The sequence below is a fragment of the Dreissena polymorpha genome, chromosome 3, assembly GCF_020536995.1.
Source record: "Dreissena polymorpha isolate Duluth1 chromosome 3, UMN_Dpol_1.0, whole genome shotgun sequence".
NCBI lineage: Eukaryota > Metazoa > Mollusca > Bivalvia > Myida > Dreissenidae > Dreissena > Dreissena polymorpha.
In genome coordinates, this window is record NC_068357.1 from 28,455,134 (window position 1) to 28,480,197 (window position 25,064).

A 25,064-nucleotide genomic window follows, 5' to 3' on the forward strand; every position below is an offset into this window, starting at 1 on the left:
TTTATATCATCGCTTTTAAACACGTATATAATCATGACCTTAGAGACTTCGTGCATGCCCTATCCTTCTCTAAGTATTGCATTTTCGTTTAAAACACAGTGACCGAAAGAAACCCTATTCGTTTTTACTCATCAATCAAATAACTCGAATAACCTAAATTTGAACAATATCTTGAAATCTGAACGAGAAGAACTACGCAATCACCAACAAAGGCGAAAACTTTATGTCGAATCAAATATATTATTAAAGAAGACGAAAAAAATCAAGCTTGTTTTAGTTGACATTTATTATCTCCATTAAATCAATCTTCATTGCAAAATACAAAATGCCAAAGCAATAGAGAAAGCTACAGAAACTAACCACATGTACAAAACATCATTAACACTTTAGCCATTATCTTCTTACAATAAGCGCAAAATCATTTGATACTTCATAGGTTCATTTGCGCCCACACAACACACATGGCTCAAATTATTCAGTATACATATGTGAACGAGTTAACCCCTATCCGAAAATCATGTTATCGAACAAAATGTATAACTCTTTTAGGTAGATAACAGAGCGATTGGATAACGAAACGAAATAACGATTTTTTTTTGTTCAATCAGCTGTGACCCCAAAACCATGTACATCACAGACAATAACATGAAACATCTTTCACTCGCAATATATGTTCCTCAATAACAGCTTAAATTCCCCTTCAATTACATGTCGGTCAGTATAGGTATCTTCAATTTATGAAACAGCAACGCATTTTTACACCCAATATTTTCCTGGTTTCAGTTTTTATTTGCTTACATGACGTTATATTACATTGTTTAAAAGAAACGAGACAAGGGAGCATCTGTTCCGTAGTGGCTTTCACTCAGAATATAAATTCCGCAAATGATATATCCATTGTTTCGTTTAACATCTGTAAAAACATTTCAGATAATTGAAACCACAGTCATGGACCCGTTTATGTCAGTTCCAACGCGCAATTGTATATCATATATTGTCTCGTAAACAGTTTAACGAACACATACAATAATATTAACAACACTTACGTTACCACACTGGCCATTTAGTTGTTTTATAACAACATACATCGGGGTACATTGATTCGTGTTTTTTGTGTACAATAAAGCACCAGCCTTAGTGGCTTCTTATTAATAGCCCGATTGCTCTGAATAACGGCAAGTGACATAATTAAAAGAGCATCACAGTACAGCACATATTTACTCCGGGGCAACCTTTATTAAGTGGAGATTATACGATTATGTCAAATATTTATGAATTTATATAAAATGTGTAAACAACTTATTAACGTATTACACATATATTTCAATATAAATTAAAATAAAAGTTAAGAAGAACATGTGCCGAAAAATGCGAGATAAGCCTGAATTAATTCTGAAATCGAAAATGTCTGTACAGTCGAATTCGCCAGCATGTATATCATGCATGTAAGATGCCAATCTAAATTTAGTTTTACGGATCATTTTAATTTCCTACAACGATATCTATTCATACGACACACGAACAATAACTCCGATCCTTAGAAAAAGACAAATGCTTCGGTTATTGTTGGAAAATATGTACGAAATATCTTCGTCCCAATAGACTCGGGCGCTAATTTGTCTTTGCTGCATTTTATGAAATGTATAATTTTTCTTGCCTATTTTTTGTTATTGTAACAAATTGTTATCAATATATTACAATTCAACAAATATAAAAATCGTATAATCTCCCTTTAAATCAAGGATCAAGAAACAACACTTGTATTTGATAACTAAAAATAAAAGTATTTAAATCGTGAAATTATGAAAACATATAGAAACCATCTCAAACATTGTATGCATGGCATATTTTGTTTGTTCATTATAAGAGGAAAACACTTGTTTCATCATCAATCACATTATCATGCAGCCTTAAGTTAAGGACATTAAAAACGCTCTTCTTATTGCCCATTCAATTTATTAGAAATCGGCCGACGCCGACACCGTTAACCACATTTGCTTTCTCTTTAACAAACGTGTGTTAACGATGTAAAATTCAACCAGGAAGTTAAAAATGGCATTGTATAAAACCAATAGTTCAGTTAAAAAATAGCGTTCTTAAGAAAACTCTGTCTCTTGAAACAGGAAAAATACATGTCATTGAGTGGAAAATAGCCATTCCTGTGCGCACACATAACAATGTACAAATTACTAGACTTTTTTTTCTTTTTATAATTAACAGTTAACATACTTGTAAGAATACAGCAATAGAACAAGAGGAACCAACTTAATTGTCATTTTTGTTTTGGCTTTTGAAGTTTCATGCAGCGCCTTTTCGTAAAAAATCAGTGTCATGGGGTTTCAAATGGGTAATTGGCAATCCTGAAAGGGCGTTATTGCATAGATTAAAATTAAAAAAATAAAAAAAGGTCGCCGTGGCATAATAGATATGGTGTCCACCTAGCGATCGGGGAGGTAACGTGTTCGAACACAACGAATGGAGTGTTCTTGAGATATCCCCTAAAGACACAAATTCCGGTTCAAGGCCCAGGAAACGGACTCGAGAGCGTTTCAATAAGCCTGCGGCTTTTGATGCAATCGAGCTCAATAAATAGGTTTAAACGAAACTAAAATAAGCACGATGTACAAAAACTCACTGAACATGAATGTATTCAAATGTTGCAATATTTAGCAATACATGTCCATAAACTGTTGCTTAGTATTTTTGTGGTAGTAAATGTTCTTCAGATATTGTTATAAATCATTAGTTTTAAATGTTAATTGACATCGTAATATGATTATAGAAATGTTCATATCGGAGAAACAGGTCACGATAACAAAAACCCCAGAGATTTGTGTAACTATCCGCGATTTCAAATAAGGAATCACAGATCTACGAATAAATAAAAGACTACACACACCACCACATTTCAAATAAAAACCGACACGTTATTCTGGTTTGACCACCATGGTAAATTCTATGTAATTCATAAGGAGTACATATGATAAAACAATCTGTATCATTCCTAAAAAATGTAATGGTGTAATATCTGGTAAAATATTGAAACCACTAGAGATCCGTGCACACGTATATCTCAATGTAAGAGATCAATGAAGAAGATCATCAGATCATAGTTTTAAGTTCAGCCACTCATAAGTAGCTATAACTACAACGATTGCATGAAGTTTACCATAAGCTATATACATTAAAATCACACAAAAAATTAAAATAACACGATATGTGAAACTGTTGTCACAGTCACTGCGGTTGAAATACATGTTTTCCTTTACAAAAAACACTTATGTATGTGTCCACGTGTCATTTATTAATCTACAATAAAATAGTTCTTTGCCGCACTTGCATAAACGCTATGTTATGGTAAACAGATTTCGAGCATTTTTAATTAACAAAGGTCCATATTACATTGAGGAAATCATCAAGTATGATCAGGAGAAACGGTGAGTTTTATTTTTATATAATATATTTTAATATTAAATGGAATACAAAGCTGATAATTTAATGCATACTTGGCAGGAGCGGAAACTATTAAAACTATGTAGACATCAAATAATGCATTTGCATCCAAAGTACCACCGAAGAACTTCACGCTGTTTGTACCAGAATTACTAGAAGACAACCAAGTGAACATAACGTGCATGAACCAAAACGGGAGACCACCACCGAAGCTAGAAATGTACTTGGATGGCGATAACATCACTTGCGTATCTTAGAATGACGTTTATGATATGAACACTTGAACATACACAAGTGTATCCACCTTGAGACGGACAACAAGAACATTACTTGCAGTTTGTTAGTCAGAAATCCGGACGGTAAATACGTCAGGGTGATGTCGACGAGCACAACGGTGAATTATAGATGTAATTATGTTTTTTATAATACATGTTATTGCTTAGTTTCGCTTCTGATCCATATTGTATCCATGAAATTGTTTTCTACAGTTTACTTATTATCTTTAAATTGGCAGGTGTAAATATTTGTAATTTGACTTGCAAATTTTGACATTTACAGATCATCACTCCATATCGGCTTCTTTTAACCAGTCCTTAACTGTCGCATAAGTGGTTCTTAACATTATTCCTTCTTGGAATGTGGAGATTTTACTGGATGAATCATGAAACATACATTTTATCAATGCCTAAGATACAAATCTGGCAGGCTAGGTGTCGGTTTACAATTCAGAAAAACAGAAATACCTTTAAAAAAGACACCTGGCGTTGAAATATATATTTAGTTGTCAAATTTACCCTAAAGTAACGCTTGATGGCAAAATGATCTGTGAAGTGACTGCTCTATAAAAAATAATTCACAATTCGAATATAAAAATGCAAAGTAAGTTTATCATTATTTATCATTTATTGAAAAATATTTACAGGAATCAGGCAGTAGAGCTTATCTGGCATGTGTACTTTTTCATCGACCATCGCGTAGTGTAATATGAGATCAGTTATTGCCATTTATGCAGCGTTTATGTAGGCTTTATAAAATAGTCATTAAAATATGTTAATTAATACAACCTAATGTTCATGACTCCATGAATATTATTGTAAATTATTATCTTGAGTTCAAATATTGTTGTAGAAAGGTATTCATATCTTTGTTTAAAGAAATAATTCTAATAGATAACATGTAACGTTATCCCCGGCATGTACTACAGTAAGTGATGGACTTTAAAATAGTGTTGTTTTCCTGCATTCTCTTAAATAAGTCAATGTGAGTAATTATATCGGACATTTAATTCACCCGCTGCAATTCTGAACGCGTATGTGAACAAGACATGTGGCATGAGGTTTGCTTAACGTGTACCGTAAGAAGTAACCCACTTGCCAACATCTCTCTAAGTAGACCAGGGCAACATACTCCAATCATTGAGTGTGTGAACACCACTGAGTGTATAATTACATATCGAAGTATTCTATCGACTCGTCGGAATATGAATGAATTGCTTCAAACGTGTTGTGAACGGCACACCATACAGTCGCTATCAATGAAGATTCAAAAGTTTTTTTTACAAACCTTTTTATGATTACACCTTATTTCCATCTCATTATACGATATAAGTAACAACAATATTCAAACGTCAAATACCAGATGTTCCAAAGTGTCGCGTTAATCGTTCTCGTCAAGTCAATTTGTGTAAATTGGCTTATGCACACTCGAAATAATTTCTTAACACATAAACGGAACATACTATTATTTTTTTGTATTAGACTTGTGTTTCTCCTGCTTACATGCAACACACTCTGATTAGCAGGAATGGACACACACAATAGCATAGAAGTTTCGAATCCGCTGCAGGCCGTCATGATCGGAGTGGGAGTTATTGTAATGGCCATATCTACACTGATAACTGTTCTCTTCATATGGGGTAAATATTTTCAGTGCGTCAATTAATACCGTTCGCAACACGTTCTTTTCAACGACAAATTTCGTAAGTATGTGTATATTGAACACATTTTAAAATTTCATTCAGGCGGGCATATAACCTTCCGGACAAGTGCCCACTTGCTAATTTATTCGTTCGGGCATTAATTTTTCAATAGTGTCATAAATAATAGCCATTTATTTAAGGCAATCATTGTTGAAAATATTACCTATTATCTCAGACGATACCATATTATTTCAAATCATGTATTCTAAATACTTAAGCATATGTCCGGGATGGCGTATTTCAAAGAAAATATGTTAATGCATAAAATGACTAGAATGCATATGTATGGGATGACATGTGTCTGGCTCCGGTATACTGATTAAAATATTGATAGTTTAATATGCTACAACAAAAGGAAGAAATTGGAAAATTAATGATAATTCTATCTATCCAATCGTTTTTGTAAGTATAAAAGCTATTAAGCATAAACTTAAACGTGCGATATTGTTGATATGTAAATAAATGTTAAATGCAATATTCTTTAAAGCTTTATTTGCTGTTTAAACTAAGCAATGCATGTCTTTTAAGTACATGTGTTTTATGTTCATACCCCCTTTTCGTGTGGGCATATTGTTGCCTGCCTGTTTATCGGTGTGGCCGCATAAAATGCGAGATGTGCAAGACACAATTTCACGAATAGTGATCCACTTTTCATCATGCATGTGCCTGTAAACTTTGCCATTTGCATGACCGCCATATAAACACGTTTAATTTTTAAAAAGCGAAATACATATCTCAGCCGATTGAATTGCATATGTTAAAGACACGGTGTTCACAAGAAGTGATATACTTACTCATGACTTGTAAGCCTTGAACTAAGCAAAATTGCCTTGCATGTGACCGGTACGAAGTAAATAGTCGCGTTTGTGCAATAGCTCCAGTAAACATTTAGTGTATGTGTCAATATGCCACCATACAAAGTTAAACGATATATGGGTCTATGTTTAAGAATTTAGAAGACGAAAAGAAATTACTCCGAAATCGGTTTCGTAAGTCACTGATCATGCTCAATCAGCAAAACTTAAATATGCACGTTTTACTGTTTGCTAGAGAACATTGTTCGGATATTAGTTTAATATTGTATCACTAGTTTACAAAAACGTAAAGCTTAAACACGGGGCAATTAAAAGACGTCTTTTTTCCATCTTGTGTACCTTAAGCCTGTAAAATTATTTTGTTCCGTCAGTTTAAGAGTGCAAATAATAATATTCAACAAGCTAAACAAAAAAATCTTACATTATTTAAACATATTATCTTTGAAGTTGTATTATTACACATAATTCAAGAGGGCTATACTTGGTCCGTTGTATATATTGTGAATAAAATTTGTTTAAATATATGTTATATACTTAGTTTTCATGTAATAAATGGTTTTAAATTTTGTGTGTGTCATATTGTTATTATATACAGTTTAAAAATTGTTAGTGAAAACACTACAGTGCCTGATGGCCTACCAGTGACATCAGGTAAAACTATTTTTGATTTCGTGTCAATAATTCTTTGATGAGCCGAAGAGCGTGATAACCACAATTAATGCTAAGTTGTTTTATTAAAAAATCATATTTACTCATTAAAATGCCTCTGTATACATACATTTTAATATATTGTTGTTAAAATGACAGTACGTATGAACATAATAAAAGAACATTTTTATTGTTATTTTATTTTTCAGAAACATCAAGCTGCTCGCGATGATTCAAACGTAATTCTTAAAGCAAACAGGCACTACGTATTTGAAAATATTTACTTCCACAATAAGTCAAGAGGTACATGTTCTTGAGCGTATTGTGAGTCGCCATTCCGAATACGTTCATTTTTGGGTCGCCTTTCCGTATACTTTTATTTGAGGTGTAATGATAAAATTAAAAAGCAATTTAAGGAGGAACATATATTTTCTTAAGTAATGTTATTAAGTTATTAGTTTTGTTCATTTGTTCATGTTTAATAAGCATCATAAAGTGTCACATTATATCTTGAGATTTTTTAAGGTTCCGGTTGCGGGCCCTAACCAACCTGAACTTGTTTACTCGGATATTAACATCATCTATCTCGAAACAAAGCAGAAGAGGTTGAAGAAGACAAAGTACACGAGCGTGACAGAACTCACCGCAGATTAACCCGATGAAGGATGGACATGTCTAGTCTATGCATTATACAAGAGTTGACAAGTAACTACGTGCCCAGTGAATACACGAATGAGAGAGAACTCAACAATTATATACCTAATAGAAACTTCTTTGTCAAAACATAATACAGTTAAAGCAAAAAGCTAAGTGCCCACTGAGAACATCGGTTGGAGTGAATTAACCACTGAAAACCACACTTATTTCACTACGTAAAACGTAAAAGACACTGGTGCCAAAGAAAAAATATGCTTTTGCTGGTTGGTTTTCTGTTTTATAATTCCTTCTGTAACGCTAAATGTGAATGAATGTATGACAGTGTGTCGATGATGACAGTTTTGGAAGTTATCTTTCTTAATGTCTTAAGTCGTGATGACATTTGAAATTAGTTTGGTGAAAATTGCGATCATATATTTGTACGCATGTGCTATTGAGTGATAGTAATATTAAATGTTTTGATTCATTTAAGGTTTTAATCATTAGTATGACACCTATCTAACTTCCGAGTCACGAGACTGTTAGGAGGAACAGTATATCAAAAATTTGTCAGGTCAGAGAAATCATTACAAGTTTTTCCACATGTCTAAACGTTTAAAATAAGCCATCTAACTGCTAAAATGTTTTTGATTAAACCCGCATTTTGAATAAACATGATTATTAACACTCGCTACACATTATATTGCCACCTGACGCGTCGGGAATTAATCATCGCTTTAAGACATGAAAAGTTCTGTTTTGCAAGATGTTCAACCGTTTCTCCCCCTTATAAGTATCATGTTGTTTTGCTCTTTAATTAATCGTAATTCTACAGAAAAAGTCACGTGGTCGGAAATAAGCATTCATTTTAATACTAATTAAATAGTAAATATTGCAAGGGCGTTGAACAACAGTGGGGTTACCTAAGCATATGCAACATATTCCAGTTAAGTAGAATCGTGAAGTATTCCGGTCCATCCTGGACTCGCTGTGATCGATGTTTCACTTATGAACGAGAGAACCTGAATTTGTAGTTTCCTCTATCAATTGCAGAAAGGCTATACTGTTCTTACAACAGAAACCTTTTTAAAAGGGATAAACAAATATTTTTTTATTTAAATCAAAGCGGCGCAGTAGGGGACATTGTGTTACTGACAAACACATCTCTTGTTTCATACTACGAGGATTGCTTATATGAAGTATAAAATACATCTCTCATTTTATGAGCATAGATGGCCGAGTGGTCTAAACCAGGGGTCAGTGGTTTGAGCCAAGTTGAGGGTAACTTTTTCTGTTGCTTTAATTTTATTCTTGTTTTTGTTTTTAATGGAGCTCTTAAGATCCAATGTTTACATTTATCAATATTAAGCATTTAATGAATAACTTTCAGATGTTTACTAACAAATGCCACATGGTAAACATTTAGAACTCATTGGTTGTTTATCTGATTTAAAACTGATTTTGTTTATTTGCCTTGTAAGCGAGGCAAGTTGAAGCTATTATCACTTGTATCTTTCTTTTTTTTCAAATCATTAATAGAAAAGATAATTTAAGCTTCATTTTGGCAAAACATGGCTTAATGGACTATCTTTAACGAAAACACCATAAAATCAGAAAGTGTCGTCCTTGATTAGCTTGTGCGCACTGCACAGGCTAATCAGTGTGCACAGAACACCACTTATTTGACATGCATTAAGCCCCATTTTCCCTGAACGCAGACAATATGTACAGATTTCAATGACAAACTTGCCAATGGCGTCGCACAAGCTGTTAAACACTATGACTACGTTCTAGATTTATTAGAATATATAATGTTTTCCGCATTTAAATTCCCTGAATGATGAACGTAAATACAATTACATTCATGTTATTGTTGGTTTCTGTTGTATGTTGTGTAAGTTGTTGTTTTTTTATCCCGGGGGGGGGGACATTTTTATTGTTAACCTGAACGGGTTATATGATTGTATTAAAAATAAATGTATATGCTGTCCAAATATAATAAATTTTAAACAGTTTGCTAATTAAAATAATGTAAATAAATATTTTCAGATTTTACAGGTAGTAAGATATTTGAATAGCATGTTATTATCTTTTATACGATGTAACAATTATTATTGATAAACTATATCATGAATTTACATATTCTTTATTTGACACTTTTATGAATGTATAGTATCTGTTTCTATATATCACCTTATGTGTTTTAAAGTTAACCTTTTAACAATGTATCGATTAAGTACCAACGAATTACACGCTGAAGAAATAAATCAATTGTGTTTTAAGTTTAATATATTGTATGTTAGATGATGTGCAAAACAGGAGATTAAGTGGTGTCATTGTGAAATTCAGATCGTGTCAACAATAAATTTAACCCAAAAAACTAGTGCCTAAAATTGCAATATTGACATAATTGTACTATTATTTAAGTTTCTTTTTTAAGGCGTTTGTATAAGCAAGTATTAGAACACTAACAACGTTATGTGTAACATGGGATGTTAAGGAATGTATTTGTGAATGTTCTTGGGTGAAACATCTTGAAACCACTTGGATGTAGCCATTTATTTTCCGTTAACCACACGCATATCCCATCTCTTACTATACAATGTCACGAAAATGGATGGCTATAGCCAAGTGCTCAAACATCAAGGAAAATAAGAATCTCCGAATTACTGCTAATATTTTAAATACAACAGCTGCAAAGTGAATTTTGCTATTACGGAATATAATGCTTTCTGTCAAAACTGGTAAACAGAGAAATAAGAGATAAAAATACACATGTTCATACTGTATTATTAGAGCTATATGCACATATCAAACCGTCAGTATAGATAATCAATTTAGTAGAAGTTTAACATAATGGCATTTTTTAATGACCGTATTGTATAGGTCGATCAAATTTGTTGAGCTTGTGCAAAAGGCATCCTGGAAACGTTATCCCAATAATACAGTATAATATCTTTATTTGAGAAATGTGCATTGTATCAATTTGTCGTTTTATCACATAATCGCGCATGTAGTGCCGTATATGATTTAAATATTTTGTATTTAAATAGTTCTATAGCTTGATACAATAGCATATCTAATAATCAAAACATAATACTTAAATGATAATATGCAATCGTTACGATATGTTTTATATAACACGTGCATACATTTGAATAATGTCTCTGTCAAACATGTTCTGATAATTTTCGTATTATTGAAACACTTATAACAGAACACGTAAACAAACAGGATTCATGCTTAAGTACCATCTGCTCAAAACGGAAATTAACATTGCCCTTTGATTATGCACGTGTTAAGTGTATTCAATATATTTATTTACTTCTTCGTCGTGTACAATTCTAGACTCAGGTCTTTTTTAATTTGATTTTTACCAACAATACTTTGCAATGACCGCTTCAAGGCAGTGGTTCCAGTGTGACGATTTTTTTTCAGCGTCAAGTTCTTGTGTATTTTGTCAAAGTGTATGGCAATTCAGGCGATTGCCATTTATAAAAATAAGTTACACTGATTAATTATGTTTGCCTTAATGTACCTGTTTTGGAAACATAGCTATTAGCTATTCTGGGACAAATGGTTTACTGGGCATGAAAGCGTGCCCGCATTTGCATACTGAATGGTGGTTGCATTTTTCAAGCTGCATATCAATAGCTTATGAAATGTAGAACAAGTTCAAAATGCAAACTATTAAAATTGTTTGAATACAATTGGATAAGTTGTACCACATATAACTCTGACAAGAACGTGTGGATGATAGGGCATGACAAAGATGTCTTGCACATATGCTCTTTACACATAAACATATTTTATCAACTTTGAATCTAAAAGCCTGAGAAATGTATACTAATTACCGTTGGAACTGACTGTTCAGATATTAATTAAATATTTTATTTCTAAATTTATCGTGTATGAATTATCTAGGGAAAAATAACACTGCAAAGTTGAACATTGAACTAAAATTCTCACAATGACACAATAATTGGTAGAAAAATATAATTTAACTTCAGACGGACAGGCAGACAGGCGGATGAATAGCAAGAGTCATTATACCATACGACCCTCAGGCAGAAAATATTACATCATGAACAAGCAAACAATTTGTTAAATATCTATATCCGAATTTCTGACCTCCGGATAATTTTCACTTTATAAGTGATGAAAACAATATAGAACGCACAAATATGCTTGTTCTGCATAATTAAAGTAATAAAAATAAAACATGTACGTTTTAAAAGCATTGCAGCGGATATGTTAAGTGGCCTGGCTACAATGCTGATGCGAATGGAGCCATCCGATCTAGGATCGTTTAAGCCAAGAGAGGTTGTTTTCTACAACGGCCTCTGACAATGTTTGCAGACACCACTAAACGCAACCTTCTCAATATATTAAAAATATTAAAGAAACATATGCTTCAAGTAAATAGTTTACACACGTTTCGTTAAAATACTTTAAAACAGACATTTTGTACAATAACACCTCTTGCTCAGAGCAAACAATATTATTTGGTATGGGCAGCCGCCCTACAAAATATATTTCACCCTTAATTCCCGCAATCAGCAAGGTCGGTCAGGTTGTTAGGGTAAATACATACTAAAATCACAAAAAAAAAGATAATTATATCAATAGAATACAATTAATGTGTGCAGATGTTTTGCGTTTTAAAATGTTTTATATACGTTGGCTCGAATTTCGGAGCTCGGAATGCCCATTGCATGAGAAAAGTGTTGCATTTCGCAAACAACAAAAACATACGACACACTAATTACATGCTGATAACAGCTTCTTTATTTCTCTCATAGTGAAATTCACGTCCCTTAACCAACCGCTCCTCTCATGGTTCAGACATCAGCGTGAACCCCTTCTACTTGCAGCTTTCGAGATATTCAGGTTAAAGTGTCCCGGTGAACATGTATTTAACATTTGGCGATGCATTACATACAATACACAACGTGCCTAAACGAACTTAAATGCTTGATAACCATGAAATAATGAACGATAAATAATGGTTACAATCACAGTAGACTGGTATAATATTATGAAAATATTTTTGTTTTAGGTCTTCAGTTGATATAACGATATCGAATACGTGCTTTATTGCATTTCAGGCTAACAATTTAACAATTCAATATTGTAAGATGTTTTTCTTTAATGTAACCGTCCTAAACACAGAACACGCCGGAAATTAAGTATTATGTTAACGAAATTTACAAAAGAACAATACATGTATGTAGCTTGAAAGTCGTTGTTATAAACAATACAATTTCAGGAATTGGTCGATTAGTAAGGCAACATAGATAGTAACATATTCAGAGTAACTCCCGTTTTTTTTAAGCACGCATGGATTATTTTGCCAATGTACAATTGTTTATTCCCTTATGATTGAATGAAATGTCTGATGATTTGTGATGAGTTCTTTATTAAAAATAAAACCTTTTTTCCGTATGCCACATAAAAAAATCTTATTTTTAAATCTTTCTCCTGCCAAGAGTGTCACAAAAGCACACTAAAGATGTATTAAACATTTCTTGCCTTACCAGGAAAATTTAATCAAATACAAGCCCCATGCTTTAAAAAATAATCAAATAATATTAAAATACTTATAAAAAATAAGACATAAGACACCATATAAAATTTTAAAAAAAGGCGTCACAATTTTTTTTTAAATAATCTTATCATTTATCGCAATTTAAACCGTTGATGATGCTTCAAAATACATGTATACTAATGAAACTCCAGATACATATATATCACATATATAATATTATATATAATGCGACCAATTACAACACAAAACTAAACATCAAAACGTTAAAACTGGGATCACCGCCTGGAATTAATTTTAAAGCCCAATTAAAGCTCATGTTTAAATATATTTATCTTGGATATGACTTCGAAAAATGATTCGCGAGATCAGTCAGTCATTATTACGATGTTTTATCAAAATTGTTGTTTAAAGCCCATATGTAGGAGGTGGATACACAGCGAATAACGGAAAACAACACAACAATTATACTTACTATTTTCTTCCTAAAATGATCTTTGAAATATTTCTACATTTTTGATAGTTATCAAAGGTCAAATGTTTTTTTCAATCATAGGGCGATTATCAAGTTTGAAAGTTTGATAGTGTAAATCAGAAGATAGGTCATTTATGTTTATCTTTTATTGAGAGCAATATCGGAACATGTAATTAACTAACATGTAATTTACTAACAATCGGTTATTGTTTTTAAGTGTATATTTGTAATGTTAATTTCCTTTTTAGTCATGGATAAATAGAGTACAGGACTGGAGAAATTTTACCCGGCGATGCTACGAAAATGTAAAATTGTTTCTAGAATATGCGTTCTTTATTAAGAATACTTAATTAAGAACAGATTAAATCAAAATGATAGCATTCACTGGCAAATTATTGTGTTCACATTTTCAGTTTTTCAAATGCATTGTTTTGTAATAAAGAAATTATCATGCGCCCACTCCCTCGCACGCACGCACAAAAATGAACTTGCAAGCACGCTCGAAAATATAAACATATGCTCATTCGCATACGCCTTCATGCTCAATAACGTGCGCGCACACATACTTGATATACGCTATATTATATTAACATAATTTTTCTCAAGCGATGATGTACAACGAGGCTTCAGACTCGTATATTTGTGACCTGGATCACTATCAGATCTCTTCAGAACTTCATAAGCCGCCGGATTGGCTAACGAAGTGATTGGTTTTAGTTCAAAGGGTTGTTCTGAGCTTTCAAAACGAACAGCGCCTTCCAGGTTACGTATACACATTAGGTCCCGGCATGGTCGCACATTTGGTGTCACCTAGAATTAATAGTATACACTGTATTTAAATTAAGATAATTTCAATTAATAACTTTAAAACTTTATAAAACCGTTATTAAATGTTGTGGAACTAACACTCATTATTAATCTATACTAGTTTATTGTATTTACCAAACGTTTCTGCTGCGATGTTCTAAAACAAGGTATTTGTTTTGCATACTTGCAGCCTGGATCACTTTCAGATCTTTGCCCATTATCAAATGCAATTGCACTAGCGAGTGAACTTGTTTGGTTTACTCCGGCAGTATTCTAACAAGCATTGTGTTAAAAGTAATATGGTGGATGACGGACTTGATTCTGCTGTGATGATTTGTTCAAATTTAAACAAAGTAAAACTCCAAATGAATCAGCAACAGGACATTCTATTACCACTTCTAATGTGAAGCAAGTGATAAATTGACGAAAACTAGACACAGTTCAAAATGCATAACAAAAACAAGCACCAATCAATAAAAATGCGGTCACCACTTTAAAATGTTATATGCAAAACGTATTATTGGGATGTAAAAGCTGGTGTAAAAGCGACCAAACCTTACACTTAGCAACAATTTATTTAAAGAACATTTAGGTGTAAAAACAACATAACTTCATAACATTACACTTCAAATTATGCAGCAATTAAAAAGAATAGATTTCAGTTTATTTTACAACTAACCTACCTACTGATCGTATGCAGACTAGATCACCATTACTGTAACTGTCTCAGATACAATAACATTAAACAAAAATCAGAAACAACTACATTTCGGTAAAAAAAAGCTTAACATATAGAATGTCATATATTTTAATATTTAGTTCATCGACATTGTAAGCGAAAGGCATTTCGTTTTATTTTTCGTTTTGCAAGTGTCTTTTTTAGATCTCTTGAGATAATCATATACCTCTGGTGGGGTTGGATTAGGTAATTTGAGAGAGATAATCGCGACCGTTTATACGAACAAAGTCTGACATTTTTGTACTAATAGTAAGGTTACGTACACTTTTAGGTGAAGCCCAACATTAATATTAAAATGTAAATAAAATCAATGACAAACAATTCTAAAATTACAGCACTTTCCCAAAATACCAGCCTTCTTATGAAGATGTGCACAATTTCTGTTTCACGTCGCAAGTAGTTAGTCGGATTCAAACAGATATTCACGAATTAATGAGCTCCGGTGAATGCATTCTATGTAAACTTGTTAAGCTCATGGGCTCAAAAAGGGAATTGCCCTGCTCTTAATCAACTTATATAAGTACATGATTCAATAAGTGATCATTATATTGTATAATTCATTATACCTGTTGATTTACAATTCTTTGATGACATAAAACCTGTGTGGCACCAAGTTCGTCCTCGATATCTTCATAGTTGTGTTCAATCGTTGCAGAGAAATGGATGTTGGCGTGTGCAATCTATAACATGATTTGATAACAATTAAATAAGGATATACACTGTACATTGGAAGAGTTAATTTCCAAATGCCATTGTATTCTTTTTCGTTACAATGTTCTAGTTTAACTTAAAGTACACTAAACTGTTGGTGCTATGTGCAGTTTACTCAACAATGCTTTATTCTTAAATTTAGGAAGTCTAAAATGAATGCATCGTTAGTCATCGAATATACGTTCATGTATTTATTAGCACGTGAACATATTGTTTGAATTCATTATACCTGTTCATTTACAATTGTTAGCTGATTTAAAGCCTGTGTAGCTCCAAGTTCGTCCTTGATTTCGTCATAGTGATGTTCAATTGTTGCAGTTACTTCTTCTTGTTCAGACGAATTCTCCGCAATAGTTAAGTCTACTTTACTATAATTGTGTTGACTTGTACCATTATGAACCGATCCCTAAATAAGAACATGGTTTATTGCTTATATTGGATAACATAACTTAAGCAAAAAGAATGCCAAATAAAAATCATGTTAAAACATAAAGATGTTGCATTTAAGCACATCTTCAGAGAAACTTGAACAAAATGTACCTGGGTGTCCGTGTCCAAATTGTTGAAGTGGTGTGTCTTCTACCTGTGTGCTCATTCTAAACAGAGTATATTTGTTTTATCGAAAAATGTTTCTTTGTAATCAGCAGCTTGTTCAGTACTTACTGGAACAGTATTATTGTTATCAATAGTGTGCATAATAAACAACGAGTATACACTAAAATGGATATGTATGAAAACATATGCTTAAAGAAGCTACACAATAAAATCCGAACTACCGAGTAAATTTTCTTTTGTAAAAATTCTATACATGACCATATTAAGACAGACATACTATTACGGGTTTGTGAGGTTAGGTTCAAGAGTAGAGCTTTTTTTAAATTGTCTTACTGTATACCTTAACAATACTATAAAATCTGTTATAATTTACATGTTCCGCATCGCGAATGTAAGGGCAGGGGTTACAGCTTGTGCACAGCCTATCTTTGAATTTTTATTTTGACATTTAAAAAAGAAAACAAATAATTCAGAAAATACATATTTAAAATTTATGTACATCTGACAGATGATCGAGAAATTAGTTGTTTTTAATGAATGATGGAAAAATTAAGAATGGTCGGCTTGCCAATTGTGATTGTAAGCGCAATTCTTTCTGCACTGTATTGTTTCATGGGCCGTCATTAGACGTGATTTGCGAATAAATAGACAGACCAATACAATACCCATATGCTGGACTAAAACATTACAACAACATTATCATGACAGAAAGTTGCGTTTCCACCCATAAGCTTTTATTTGAAGAAAGCGATCAGTTAACATACACTACATCACTATTCATACAACACACCATTAAACATAAAACTCAACATATATCTTAACCAATATAAATGCTTTTATTTTGAAGTACGTTAATTTACCATTAGTGTGACGTTGAATATAGATTTAAGTTGTTAAGGCGATTCGAAAAAACGGTATTTGATGTAACTTTTAACGTAACACGAGATGTTTCTACAGATGCATGCTCCCGACGTTCATTCGGATCAATATTTGCAATTTTAATGAGGTTTAATTTTACATTTTATTTACACATATTACAATACGTACATCTTTGCATGTATGTTTAATTTTGTCGCAACTACAGTCAAAATAATCTAAACTGAAATTCATAAAATCTCGGCCTTATGCATATATTCTGAAAACTTCGATGCTTTATTTTTGCAATAACCTACGCTGTTAATTAATCAATGAGACCAATTTATAACACAAAATTCAAGACAATTATAAATTAATGTTTCTACAATTTATTGTTTTCTAAAAAATAACTGTAAATGCACATTTATTCAACGGTAAAAATAAAATAAATGGTTTGAACTTATTTCCGTCAGTTTTACAGCACTGCTTCTATCTGATCAATAGAAATCGACGTTAAGTAATAAAATATATAGACACTGTTGATTTTTGAGTGAGTTCGATTGTTTTCAAATGCATTGAATTGTATAATTACAAAAAAATGAAAGTGGGGGTTTCGAACAAAACATTATATAAAAAAAACTCAACAATATTTAGAAATGCCAGTCTATCATTCATTTGTTTATTATTAGAATGTATAATGATCAACGTGGTTCCGTATTAGAATTTAAACACATTTAGATCGTAAAAGAACAGCATCCGTTGATTATCATAATACATGCAGTTGGTAAATGTTTCTTATATCCAGTATTAAAAGTAATATTCACCATTGCATCAGCAGAAGATGAACTTAAGAATGAGCTTTACAAAATATTATGTAGCGAACAGTTCACCTTGCACATTTATATTTTTATTTTGTGGAATGAAAAGATGGTCAGTGACTTACGGAATCAATTTCGGAATACCTTCTTTGCGTCTTCTAAATTCTGAAGCATAATGTCGATACGTTGTTAAACGTAATATTGTGCAACATCGATAGATGTACATTTAATGTTTACTAGATCGATGCCACAAACCCTCGTACCGGTTTTTATAAGCATTGCAATTTAGTTTAAGGCTTATACCTCATAAATAAGGATACTTTTTTAGGAGACTCTAATATACTTACACGCTTTATGGGTATAGACACAAAGTAAAGGTACTTAAAGGACACGCATTGCTAACTTTATACATAAAACTTAACTTTGTACAGTGGCAGTTAACATTTATATAATCATCCACTATATCGTGCTTTTAAGTTTATACTATTATGATAAACAATTCGATGGTAAACATTCAATTATCACTATCTTTCCGTCTAATTCTTTGTTGTCGGCATATTAAAATAGCATTATTGTAATCTACTAAACGGAAGCGGAACATAAGCACTCACAGAAACACGCAGTCCTGTTATTGTTAACTTACAAACGTAAGTCTAAAAAATACTCCTTCCGGAAAGAAATATCAGTTTAACTTTAATGCATTTTTTTTAAATCATATGGTGTCGTTTGAGAAAATATCTTACATTTTTTAACAATGAATGAATTGATTAATTGTCTGGTATTGATTACAATAAGGTAGGATCAGTATTCGAATAGGCAAATGCGTAAGTGGGCAAGTGTCAGGAAGGTTATATGAAAGCCTGAATTAATGTAAAAAAAATGAATTCATGCAGATGTTAACACAATTATGTTGTAACACTGAAAGTGCTTTGAACGCATTTAATTTACGCATAGAAAATATTTACCCCTGATGAAGAGCACAATTATTATTGTAAATACGACCATCACAGAAACTCCCACTCCGATCAAAATGGACTTCAGCAGATTCGGTACCTCTGTCAAAGTGTTACTTTGTGTGTCTTTTCCTGCCAGCCAGAGTGGGTTGCATGTAAACAAGAAGTACGCAATATTATTACACAATTTTGATGCAGTGTTTTATTTTCAGAAATATTTTCGAATGCGCATAGGTCAAATTATTCAAATTTGTTTGTCTCGTGCTGTTTGGCAGCATGAACGTTTCTTATTGTAAATGTAAATCGAGGCATTAGCGGTAAACACATTTTTGATGTCATAAGACGCTGAGCATACGACCGTTGACTGATGATCTTTCTCACTGATGGTGTAATTCATAGTGGTGTATGTAAACAGGCTGTCATGTTTAGTGCGTTTAAGATGTAATCTGATGTGACCAATCAAGAGCGAGACATTGTTGCTATATGTGGTGCATATTAGCCTGTCTCCTGGTATGACACACAGACAGTTGGAACAGTTGTCCACACTGCAGAGCGAACTTAGTACTGGACGACCTGAAAGTGGATGTGTGATAATGTATTACCACTGAAATGCACTTCTACCAGCGAAAACATGTGTGTTATACTTAATTTAAACTACAGTTATATCGATTTATACAATAATACAAAGGTTTACAATAACACTCTTTGAGCTAAATGAAACAACCGGCAAAGTTAAGAATGTGCTCACCATCGAAAAGTATAATTTCGTTAGTTTCAGTATTGAGTTCTTTACACATAACGTTGTATCGATGTAGCCCGGTGAAATTAAAGACGGAAAGAATGTACTGGAAATTAAGTTTGTCATTTCTTTCTTCATAAACGCCTTCTAGATATGTTATATCAACGCCGTTTCTCTCCCATATCCGTGCATAACCGACGGGATTTCTCAGAATCTTTGCAGTTGGGAAGTATGCAATCTGACCGTAGCCTCCTGGTCCTTCTGGGTAGGAAAGCACGTTGAGATACCCACACTCGTTTTTGAAATCTGATATTGGAAAAAAGTATCACAAAATAAATATGCGTTAAGCATGAATCATAGAAATTTGACATGCGTTGCCCTTGTAACTATTTTTAATTGATTTTAGGCGTATATCGTTTCATTGCGGTCTTGAATACTCAGACAAAACGATGAAACTATGTATTTATTAATTTTCTTAAAAAAATTTCTTGAAAAGCTTCAGAATTTTAATGTTTCATAGTTTTAACTATATACCAACGTCTTTGGACAAAAAATATATGTTTAATTTCGCCACACATTTATTTTGTAATTTGTGTCACTTGAAACATTTACCAAGTGCTTATTTATTTTAACCATTTGAAGCAGGAATGTATTCTTCAACTGCGTTAGTTAAAAAACATTTAGGAGACTAATGGAATTTAGTCATTTGTTATTTTCATTGAATAATGTCAATCAATTCAATTACACATTTTTCTGCAATTATCTTAATAAGAATACACTGAAAGTTAGAGGTAAAATGTCGTTTAGTACTAAACGTGAATGAAACAAAACTTTTGTGAAAGCACATTGTCTATTTAAGTATGATTTAGCATTGACAATGGTTGTAAAAGTAGGTGTGAACTTATATAATATATTTCATTTCCGGTATATATCCAAGTAAGTTCCAAAGTTCATTTCTTCCAGTGTACGTTTGATTTCACAATAAAACGCAAACTTGAATGCATAATTAGGCTTTATAAAATAAAAAAATCATTGAACCAACGTACTTGATAGCTTTATTAAAATAAATTGTAACAGCATGTAAAAGATTATTAAGATTCGCCAATTCAATTCCATGTTAATCAACCCACTTCGTGCAAGACCAATTTTGTATTTGCTTATTCTTTGTAATACTTGTTTGTTTGTGGGTTTTTTTCAATTTATTTTTATCGTTTTTTAATTCGTTTCTATGTATTCACATGTATTTAGTCATGTCGCGGGTTTTTCATCAAGTATTTGTGTGGTGCAAAGCGTTATTAATTACAAAACCTTAAGGATTTTTAATCTTCACTCTGCAGTTTAAAGTTCACCTTCTAATTTTAGTTTAATGATAGTCGATTCCTGGTCATTGCATTTCACGTTAATTACCGCCCCGTCCCAGCTGCTGTTCACATAATCACTGTCCAGTTCCATCATCTTCATCCCGTCAGATTCGAACAGGCTATATCCGCTGTTGATTGAGTAGACCTTTGAACTTTGTTTAAATAGTACTTTCCATTTACAGACTTCGTATTGTTCGTATGAAAGAGGTGATTTTGGCTTTAACTGGAACGTTATATTCCTTCCAATGAAAGTCGGTGCCATTGTGGACAAAAACCGAGGGCATGTCCTTCCGCAGTAAGGTGTAGTGCTGAAAATTTTAAAACGAAAGAAGTGAATATCGTGTTTTATTTTATCGACATTCATTAAGTTCCGCCTCGACTGACAAACGAACGTTTAAGTCCCTTTCCTAGTTTCTAGGGTTTTATCTGTTCAGTTTAATGTAATATGAAAGTGGTTATAGTATTTTATGCCGAAAACCAACGGACCGACAATGTTACTCTTATATACCCGTTCCCTGTTGTTGCATTTTAATATAGACATCTGTAATGGTCAGATATGATAGATGTTAATTAATCATCACCTTTTTGCACGTGTATGTATCTTTCAACTAGCAAGCTATATATTAATTATTGTTTAATGTTAAATGCGTGTTTAACTCCTAATTTATTGCACAAAACGATGATAAATTATTAGATTATAACGAAAATTCAACTTCTCTGAAAAAGAAATTTCACTATCAAATATATATATATATATATATATATATATATATATATATATATATATATATATATATATATATATATATATATATATATATATAACAAGGTATTTAACCCAAAATCACCCGAAATAATAATAATAATAACAAGAATATTGTCAAGCAAAATAAGTTATCTACCGGTTTTTAGCAATATTTATAGTCTATTTGTTGCCATAGCAACCAGATTTCTTGACGTATGAACAACATGAAATAACGTGTATAATCTCCATATTGCCATCTATCCATGTTTTAAGTTTCATGAAAAAAATATGTAGAACTTTTAAAGTTATCGCATAATCCAGAAAAGTGTGACAGAATGACAGACTGACAAAATGACTGACTGACAGACTGACAGACTGAGCACAAACCATAAGTCCCCTCCGGTTTCACCGGTAGGAGACAATAATAATTATTATTATTTGAGTATCATGTAAATTATAAATATAACATGATTTTATGATTATTATGTTTATTTTTTTAAAAGAGTGGATATTGGTTTGGCATTAAACAAAAAAGCTCAAGTGCGTTACCATACATGAAGGTTAAGATGTAAAGTTTCATCACTGTATCACCAACACTTTTTTGTAACCACAAGTTCAAAATGTTATTGTTTTTGCCCTGTCTGTGTGTTTATTGGTTTGTTGATTTGTTTGCGTCAAACGTCAACATTTGCCATAACTTTTGCAATATTGAAGATAGCAACTTCATTTTTGGCATGCATGTGTATCTCATAGAGCTGCACATTTTGAGTTGTGAAAGGTTACGGTTAAGGTCATGCTTCAAGGTCAAAGGTCAAATATATGGGGAACATAGTGTTCCACATACACATCTTGTTTTACTAAAAATTTAAAATATTCTGTACTAAAAACAAATGAACCAAAATATTGAGGTGTTCAAGTTCATATGCTCTTTAATATGTTTGTAAAATGTCATCTCTTTAGCAGCAAAAATTATTGGGCAACATGTGACACAAATAATAAAATATTATGTTTTGTCTAAAAAGCTATAACTCCAAAGAATTAAAAATAGGAACCATATTATAGGGATCTACGCTTTCACAGGCTGGTTAATATGTTCGTAGCAGCAATACTTTTTTTACGTTTGGCAAATGTTGAAAAATGTATCGTTTGCTTATATGTTCATAAATCTTGTTTTGTGAAGAAAACAATCCGGACCAAAATATGGAAGTTCGCCAGCTCAAAATAGTTTATTGAGTATCATCCCTCTAGAAGCAATACATTATGAGTTACACGCGACACAAGTCGTTTGACCTAGTTATTTAAAAAAAATCAGAACCAAACTATTGAGATGAAAATTTCACATGTTGGCTATTATGGTCGTAATAGTTTAATCCTCTAGCGGCAGTACTTTTTGAATTACGTTTGACACAACAATCCGATGGACGGTTGGACGACGCAATAATGTATATGCCCCATCTTGATTGTTCAGAACTTTAAAGTTTGAACAAGCGATGCACATATTCTTTCCTTGAATATCTCGGAGTTTTCAGCAAATCCAATTGGCAACAAGCAATAGTTGAATACATACATTGCACACATATAAAATATATAAGCCTTAATTCAATAAAATACAATTACCTTGAAACAACAGCAAAATCCCTAGTTTAAAATGTGCATGCTTAACAAGCCCCATATCTAACATTAATTTTATGAACGTTATCGAACGTAAATTCACGAGCAAATGCCCTTAGCTATACACGTAAGGTCACTTATGTATAGGGAAATTTATTTGAATGTTCAATCGGAATGGAAATTTGACTTATAAGTATCACAATTAACAATTAACCATTGATCGTTGTGTGTGTTTTTAATCAAACTTTTCGACCAAAGATAACGGTTTGAGACTTGTCATGAATGGTGAACTACATTGGTACATAATTGTGTATATTTGTGTAAATGAATATCGCATTTCGTCAAACTACCTCACATTTACATAAACACTATTTTGGTTCAAGAGAATGTGCGGAAGATACAAAACAAAAATTACAAAAAAATGATCTACTTTTTGTCGGCGCCTATAACAATTTCATGCAAGGGCTTCAATTAGTTTAAAGGATACCAAACAAAAAAACGCATTACAGAGGAAATCACGTAACACAGACGTGTAAATAAAATATAAACAATCATATCGCCCTATTGGTACAAAAAGGTGCCATATGCCTTCTAATTTCAATGTCACATGGTACCTTTTTGCACCAAGGGGGCGACATAGTGTTTTTATTAATAGAGAAAATTAACGTTAATTTTATACAATATTACTGCTTATTAGTTTGTTTGAGGAGTGTGTATTATCATATTTTTAACAGCGATCTAAATTGGTGCATTGCTATTAACTAGAGTTAATTCAAATGTGTTACTTTTTCATATAATAATAATCACTTGTAATTTGAAATCTAGGCATTTTTTGTGTTAAATTAAAGATGGAGACTGATTTTAACTATGCATACTTTCACTTCAGTTGTTTATATAACAAGTGTGTAATAATACATAATAATAAACCTACGTTGCATGGCATACTTCTGTGTCGCACAATTAACAAATAAGTTTAAAAAAAACACAATTATATATGATTATTTCAGCAACGAACTTGTGTTGGTTTAAAAAAAACTGCAGTATTCCATAGGTAACGCTTAAGTATTACAACATGTTTAACAAAAACATATCTTGCATACAAATACATACATACGTAACAAATTGATTGTTTTACGTTACATTTCTTAGAATATGCACATTTACAATGTGTACATCGTAGAACACTATTGACAGCAATGTGTATGGCTCTCTTCCAAAAGTTGAACGAAAACACGATAAACTTGAGATTAATATGCTTTACACTGAAAATAACAATACTGATGCATATATACCTTCTGTTTTGCTTGATAAATAGCCTGTAGCAAGCAAGAAGCAATTAGCGTTTGTTTTAATTTAAAACTTACATTTGTCAGCAACAAATGGACTAAATGATGTGGCAAAAACACCACTGGACTTAAGATACGAAGACAGTACTAACATGTCTGATAACTACGGAATTCGGATTGTGCCATTTATAATCTCGCCCTTCTTTCATCAAGGGCGACACTAGACACTAGAAGCGATACACGATATTTTGCGCGACATTCGCGGCGACGTACCATATTGTTCACGACAGTCGCGGCGACCCACGATATTTTACGCGACAGTCACGGCAACGCT

At 32.4% G+C, this 25,064-nt stretch overlaps 1 long non-coding RNA gene across 1 annotated transcript; it reads right to left on the reverse strand.

Moving 5' to 3' along the window:
- Window positions 1-13,345: 13,345 nt before the first annotated feature.
- On the reverse strand, window positions 13,346-23,548 carry LOC127873445 (uncharacterized). The gene is made up of 9 exons (XR_008046152.1): window positions 23,451-23,548; window positions 21,077-21,396; window positions 19,737-20,033; window positions 19,001-19,561; window positions 18,161-18,200; window positions 16,348-16,403; window positions 16,037-16,213; window positions 15,663-15,776; window positions 13,346-14,360 (listed from the first exon to the last, which is right to left on the reverse strand). It is a non-coding gene; the product is annotated as an uncharacterized LOC127873445 (long non-coding RNA).
- Window positions 23,549-25,064: the final 1,516 nt, after the last annotated feature.